Raw genomic sequence first — 8,189 nt, 5'->3', positions numbered from 1 at the left:
ATTCTTTTGGACCCCTTTCGCTTACCATCAGGTATAGTGGAGTCACTTCATCGTGTCCGTGCGACAAAAACCTATATTCTGTCTTGGAGTTCAAGCTTATTCCTTGATAAATTTTAAAACAATTCAATATTTTTGCGATATGAATAAGTATTGCAAGCGTACTCAACATTTATAAATAAAGCGGGAAATATTTTATTAAAAACGATTTATTTTTCCTGTTGTTCCGGATAGCTCATTACTATTATTTACCGAATGCCACAATGATTATGTTCCTTATAATTTTCCTTGTGTCAAACTACCAACACATTATTGTATACTTTTAGTTAAATATGTTGATTTTTGTTCTTTTCAATATGTAGATGCAAAATACACACACTACAGAAACGATTTCCAACACGTAGACGGCACAAAATACTTTCTACATTATAGAAACGATTTGAGTCAGTTTTTACCAGTCTTCCACCTATGGGAGACTAATTTGAAAACTTTTTAGACAAGTTTGTATAAAATGTTACACAACCTAGGACTCGAACTGGCACCTCCCATCCCACAGTTTATATACATTTCCACTGGATCAATAAAAAGCTTGTTAATCGTGCGTATACGCAATACAGGAGAGAAGGGGCATGACCTTCTGGATTTGTTATGTATACTTGTTGTGCGCATATTTTTTACTTATGTGGATTAATGTATAAGTAATGAGCTATTATAGATCGATAGTTTCCTTGGACAGAACGGACAAGAAGCGAAGATCCGCAGGTTCGAAACCCAAGGCACACACGTCTAACTTCTCGATGTAACGTGATTATTGTTTATGAATTGTAGCTCGTTGTAATGGTGAAGGAAATCATACTTCAAATTTACATACTTTATTCTCATTAAGGATTTCGGAGCTATGTGAAGTCTGACAACGCACTTAGGGAGTATGGTGTACAAAGACCCAAAACCTATCAGTACAGCAGCCAGCCCTCAGCAGCGGGACAGTATAAAATACAGGGATCGTATAAATCATTACTTAATATATAAAGCTGAAGAATTGCTGGTCTGATCCACCGCGCTAATCTCAGGAACTATTTAACCGATTTTTTTTCATTAAGAAGGAAAAGTAGTCTACAGCACTGACGAGTAATGTAACTCGTCACTGCTGTAAACTATTTTTCTCACGGGGAAACATGAAACGGGACTTTTATGTTGAAAATATTTTCTCACGTGGGCGGACTCGAGAAAAAGGACATTTGATATTTCACGTAATCTTTTATTTTATTGCATTTAAATAAGGCTTTCATTTTGTTTAAAGTTTTATAATTTTTCCTTTTATATGGACTACATTTATTTTTCGAATAGCGTACCATAAAATATAATTATTGCCTTCCAGGTAAATCGGTGACCGGTTGACGTCATTTTTATATGAAATAAAGTCATTTTCCTAGTTGTGTTTGAATGTAGCTAACCTTAAGTTGAGTGTGAAGTTATGTGACTTATATTTAAAAAAATATATAACTTATAAAGTTATATAATGGGTGGTACGTATTAATTATCTTTAGCCCTTTTCTTCTGAATATTAACAGTCATATCATTCATTAATGATGTTTCATTTGAGGTAAATAATTGAATGTGTCAATTCATGAAATATAATTATATTATTTAAGTACATATCTACCAATAGAAATACTTAGATATGTTTGCGATTTAGGTTATAACTACTATACTGGGTCATTTTGACATTGCGTTACTTAATGAAACCACATACTCGTCTTCACCTTTCCCGACATTTTGCCAAAAATCATTCTTTAATAAGTAATACTTTCACGAAAAATACTGGTTTAAGATATCAGATTTTTTTATCATTTTGTAGTTTAATTCGATTGTGGCTTGTGCGTGGGTGTATATTTGACTGAAAGTATGATGTTACCACTGCAACGAATTCTCTTAGAGTAGAAGCGGTGGCTTAGGGCTCGTAACATTAAAATTACTTTTTATTAATATTTATTTTGTTCGAAACTTACACTTTTTTATTTTACATCTAGGGCTCAAGTAACTTTTTGTAGATTGTTATTTTCAAGTAAATAAGTATGTGGTGTCAGTTAGTAACGCAATGTCAAAATGACCCTGTATAAACAGTGATACAAGATTCTTAATGAATTAATTTAAGATTAGCTATTTAATTTACGTTTTTATTACCTTTATATTATGTTGTCATCAAAATAAAACTAGTTTTCGGATTTTATCCGGTTTTTTTATATAAAATTTCTTTCGGCGTTTCAAAGACTACAGCATTCACGGAGACTGAGGTGTTAGTCGTCCTCAAATAATTGCGGTAAAGTTTGTATTCTAGATTTATTTTGATGTTTAACATTCGCGTAAACATAAGAAATCATTATTATGTTCGCTTTTACAATTTGAACTTAGAATAATATTTTACGCAACCTATTAGGTTATTACTAACCTAAGAGAATTTGTTGCAGCGGCAACATCACACAGTCAGAAACACTCTCGCCAGGTTCACATCAAACTCCAGGGAGAAATCATATAAAATCCGAAAACTAGATTTCGATAGTGTATCATTGTACAATAATATTACTTTGTATTTATATTTAATTCGTTCAAACTTACACATTTTTAATTGACAGCTACGGAGAGAGTAACTTATTGTAGTGTTAATTTCAAGAGGATAAGAATGTGGTTTCAATTAGTAACGCAATTTCAAAATGACCCTGCAGAACTAAATAAATTAGATAATGGATTTATAGTTGAAAATATAATGAGTGTATTGTTTTCAAAATGATTCTGTAGAACTAATGAAATTGAAATATCGTGTTTATAATTGAAGTATAATGAGTGAACTATTTTTTTTTTCAGACACAATAATATTTTGCCTTTTGGTGACAATTATCGGCAATGTAGCAAGCGTTTTATATTTCCACGAGATATCGCCAAAATTGCTCAACCCGGATGTCGAACCAGGGTGTGATTTTGGATTTTCAATGGGTTTCCAGAATACTATACCTGCAAAGTTAAGTAAGTACGTAGGTACCAATAGCGTGGTCCATAATATGATCCGATTGCGATCGACAACCCTTTCGTAATTTATGTGAAATTTTAAAATCATTAGAACAATGTGTATTTTATTTTTTAAATTTCACCTTCACCGTAAAAGCAAGCGCTAATTCATAAAGATTACTAATGAATAATTAATGAATGTTTATGTACTTTGATACTAATAATAAATAAAAATACACATATAACTCTAAAAAGGTCAGAGCGTGTCTTTGGATTTTGAACCTGCAGACATTCGTCTCGGCAGTCGCTCCAATCCCAACCGAGCTATCGTAGCTAATTAAGTATCAATTAATTTGTTGCAGTTGTGGGTGCACCTCGAAAGGATTTCATCGGAAAAGTCTTCCAATGTACCATTATAGATATTGAAGAAAATATATCTTGTCGTCTATTGAATATAGATATGGACAAAATTGCCGCATACACCCGAAGTAATATAATTTGCGTCAGTTATTCATAGATTTTATAGCATTTATAAAGCTACCTAGTTTAGTGGGGTATTGTGTTGCGGCTTGACCGCCATGCTAAATTTTTGGGTTCGATACCCGAGTTGGATAAACTGATTTTTAGTTTTGCTCAATATTAACCTGGGATGTGAAATTTTGTCCATTGAATAGTAAAACTTTACTTGAAATTTGTAAATGCAAAATTTCAGAAGTAAGGACTGTCTACCATGTATATCTATCATACATATGTGTATAAAATATACCCGAAGAGTTTTTGCATGCAAAATAAGGTTAATTAAATATGGAAAACATGGACATGTTAAGGCGTTATATATGCTACTAGCTTTTGCTCGCGACTTCGCCCGCGTACTAGAGTTTTCGGGATAATAGTCCCGGAACAGAAGGTAACCTATGTCCCTCCCGGGGTCTTAAACTATCTCCATACTTGATTTCATCAAAAACTAATAGACATATGCGGCGTAGGACTTTGTTTTAAATATATTGTTTAGATCTTTTTAAAAGGAACAATTCCGTTATACGTTTAGTTGTTGCGTAACTTTCATAGTTTACGCTGTGCACGCAACAACAACAAGCTCTCAAAAGGAATAAATTTTCCCTGTTTTCGCAACATTTTTGGTTGATTATGATGTTATATGGCCTATAACCTTCATTTATAAATGGGCTATACAGCATGGAGAGTTTCCGTTGAAAAGTATATTAAAGCGGATTTCGGATTCTAGATAGACCGATTATTTTTGTAATTTATTTTGATATTTATATTTGTTTTGAGAAATCCTTTATTAACATTTGAATTTTGTTTTTCCGAATGAATCGTTCAAGTACGTTCACGCAGTGCTGTTTACGCAACAAACAAGCTCTCAAAAGGAAATAAGTTTTTCGCAACATGGTTGCTTATGATGTTATATTATAAGTTTATAAATCAAAATACAGATGGAGAACAAAAAGTAAATATACAACAGAGATAATGAACAAACAGGGAAGTAAAAATGGCGGTCTTATTGGCGGATTTCTTACAGACAACTTTAGGATGGATTCAAAACAACTAGGAACGAACGAGATAATTATCATTAGAACGATTTATAGATCGCATTTACGAATTTTAGTACCTATATGTTGTATCGGGTTACCTTTCGGAAACATGTTTCGCTGCTTTGCACCACCCTAAGGTTGAATGGAAGAGAACGCCTATGACATTAAATCCGCCTAATTAATATAATAGAGTGCATAAATAAACGTGAAAGATTGTGAAGGAGGTTTGTTAGAATTTAAACCTATAACCAAAAAGATTTAAAAGAAATTAACACACAAATATACTATTTCCCAGATTAAAATATAGGATAGATACTTCTTATACAGGGTCATTTTGAAATTGCATTACTAATTGAAACCACAAACTTATCTACTTGGTAATCACACTTTACAATAAGTTACTTGAGCTGTAGACGTAAAATAAAAAAGTATAAGTTTCGAACAGAATAAATATTAATAAAAAGTAATTTTAATTTTACGCGTCTTAATGCCACTACTAGTGCTTTAAGAGAATTCGTCGCAGCGGCAACATCATACTTTCAGTCAGATATACATTCACGCACACGTCATATTCGTTCTAAACTACAAAATAATCCAAAAAATTGGATTTTTTTTGGTGAAAATGTTCGTTATTAATGAATAGTTTTTGGTACAACGTCAGCAAAGGTGAAGTCGAGTACGTGGTTTCATTTATAACGCAATGTCAAAATGTCTCTGTTCATATATATAGAATACTAAACTATTGTTCCTTGTTGATAGACTTGTTTCTTGGCGGTGGCGGCTGGACCACTTTACTTGACAAGAACAATGGACTAATACTAGTCGCGAAGACATCTTTTGCAGGCGACATTGTTTATGTTCCGTTAGAGAGCCCTTTGAATGACTCCAAATCGCTTATAGAGCTGCTCGATAGACGTGATTTATTATATACAAAATGAGTACATTTACAAATGTTGGTAAGTTGTTTCGTCCATTATTGAATTTGATAATGCATGGGTTGACAGAGAAACTGTCTCGGTGGCGTAGTTGTACTGCATGTGCGGTACGGCAGCGCTTTGAGGGCATGGGTTCGAATCCCAGGTCGGGCAAAGTGATACTTGGGTTTTGTGCTCAGTATCAGCCCGGAGTTTTGAATTTGTGCTCGATATGGCGATTGGCTCGCCCCCTATCAGATCATGTGAAGGAACGCACTTGGCGAAAAGTGGGCGCCCTGGTTGCGCCTCTGCATACCCCTTTGGGGATGACTGCGTGATGATGTGTGTGTGACAGAGAAATAATAATTTTGATTTGTTTATTAATATTTTTCAGGAAACGCTCTAGTTGCGGGTAATTTTTTTTCAAACTCGACTATATACGCTTTTAGCATGACTATTGAAACCATGGCGGGACAGGTAAGAAATTTGCACCCCTATACAGTTGAATTAAAACTGACAGGCTTGCACAACTAGTTAGCTAATTCATTTAGCTCTAAACATGTTCCAATATCTAGCAGACCGACTAATCGTCTATTTGGACATCGACTAGTAGAATAAGTTGCTAGTATGCTGTCATCTCTAATAATAATAAAAGTAAATGCTTGAATAATTACAGTTTTATAGTGACCTTTCTATAGAGCTTAGAGTTTCACTGCCAGGCTCCAATCTGGTGGTGGCGATGTCGTCATAAATAGAGGGCGAAGTAACTGCTATAATATTCGTTCAATCAATGAGGTTACTGAGTGACGCTAATCATAATCGGGTTCTAATATAATAAATAATAATGTAATATCAGCCCTGTATTATATACTGTCCCACTGTTGGGCATGGGCTCTACTACTGAGAGGAAATAGGCCTTAGTCCACCACGCTGGCCTAGTGCGGGTTGGTAGACTTCACACACCCTCGAAAATTCCTAATATAGAATTTCTCAGGCATGCATTCCTCATGATGTTTTCCTTCACCGTTAAAGCAATCGATAATTCACAAAGAATACACAGATATTTTTTTAGAAAAGTCAGAGGTGTGTGCCCTTGGGATTTGAACCTGCGGAAATTCGTTTCGGCAGTCCGTTCCACAACCAACTAGGCTATCGCCGCATCATAAGATATATATATTTTATTGCTGCTTGAATGACGAGAAGAGCTTGCCGTTCGCCTGTTGTTAAGCGATACGACCGCCCATAAACAGTAGAACACCATCCAACACCTTTAATTTCAAAATATTGTTTGGTATTCCACTGCGCTCGCCATCCTGAGACATGAGATGTTAAGTCTCATTATGTCCAGTAGTTACACTGGGTAAAATATCCTTCAAACCGGAACACAACAGAGACTACGCACTGCTGCTTGGTGGCCGAAATAGACATTGCGATAGTACCTACCCAGGCGTACTCTCGCATATGAGAGACCTACCACCAGTAAAAGATATATATAAAATAATATTTATTACGTATAAAATATGTCTGAATTTTTTTTTTTTACTATTTTCTGTAGGTCAAAATCAGCAGATCTTTAGGCTATAATATATTTTATATATTTATGTTTTTTCTAGGTTGGTTTCTTGGAATACAATAAAGATAAACAATTATTAACAATTATGACAGATAAAAAACAAAGGGAGCCATTTGCTATAGTAAATAAAAAGGTTGGGTCTATGTTTGCGGCTGCACTCGCTGCCGAAGATCTCAATAAAGATGGATATTCAGAATTAATTGTAGGAGCTCCCGTACAAAATGATGGCGATGAAACATCTGAACAGGGTGCAGTTTATATTTATATAGGAGGCGATAAGGTAAGCTTACGTAGTTTTTAATTCCATTACAATGTCCTTTATCTTATACATACACTTGCGTAGGAACAGCCACAAGTATTGAGTTAGTACAATTATCTTACATAAAAATTAAACTATTTTTCGGATTTTATCGCGATTTTATATTTTTTATTTCCTCAATTATCTTTGATACTTATTTTTTTTTAATTTTACATTTGCTTTTTACCCTAAAAAACAAGTCATGACCAGTGGTGGAAGCGAGTATATGTGCAAATTGGACGAAAGTGTTCAGTCGCGGTGCACGTGTGAGCCAACATGCAAAGAGCATTAATTAAAGATCGAATCGCGCGAAACGCCGACGTGAACTATGCCAGAACGTTTAATGATGAATCTGCTTAAAACTTCAGCTAGCACCTATAATACGACTTTTTTATTCAAACAGCACGCCGAAGTGACATTACTTTACCTAACGTGATGTATGGAGTGAATCGCAAGGAACACGAGTTTTTTAATAAAATGGCATGCCAAACTCACTTTACTAAACTCGATGTGTGAAGCTCAAAAATAAATTAGATCAGCGACAAATGTATCCTTTGATCGGTATCATTGCGCCAGTCTGGTTAATTACATCTCCCTTCATCATCCTTTATGATCCCCGCGACCACGAAGACTGCAAAGTCTTCGAAACGGGTAAAATAAAAAACCGTGAAAAATCCGTCAAAAGTTTCATAGTACACGTGTAAACATAAGAAATCATTATGCATCTATACAATTTTATGAGTGTGAACTAACAAGAAATAAATTGATTCCAGAATACCATAACGGAACCGAAGGATGCGTTTAATCTCGGCCTCTAAGGACGGGGGCCGTTTCGGATCAGCGATAGCCGC

General features: G+C 34.7%; 1 long non-coding RNA gene across 1 annotated transcript; it reads left to right on the top strand.

Moving 5' to 3' along the window:
- Positions 1-1,377: 1,377 nt before the first annotated feature.
- Positions 1,378-8,129, top strand: LOC119189580. Its single transcript, XR_005112492.1, has 7 exons — positions 1,378-1,523; positions 2,860-3,018; positions 3,363-3,488; positions 5,313-5,509; positions 5,862-5,944; positions 7,081-7,320; positions 8,112-8,129. It is a non-coding gene; the product is annotated as an uncharacterized LOC119189580 (long non-coding RNA).
- The last annotated feature ends 60 nt before the right edge of the window (positions 8,130-8,189 follow it).

This window comes from Manduca sexta, chromosome 17 (genome assembly GCF_014839805.1).
Source record: "Manduca sexta isolate Smith_Timp_Sample1 chromosome 17, JHU_Msex_v1.0, whole genome shotgun sequence".
NCBI classification, from domain to species: domain Eukaryota; kingdom Metazoa; phylum Arthropoda; class Insecta; order Lepidoptera; family Sphingidae; genus Manduca; species Manduca sexta.
This window is presented reverse-complemented; position numbering and strand designations above follow the sequence as displayed.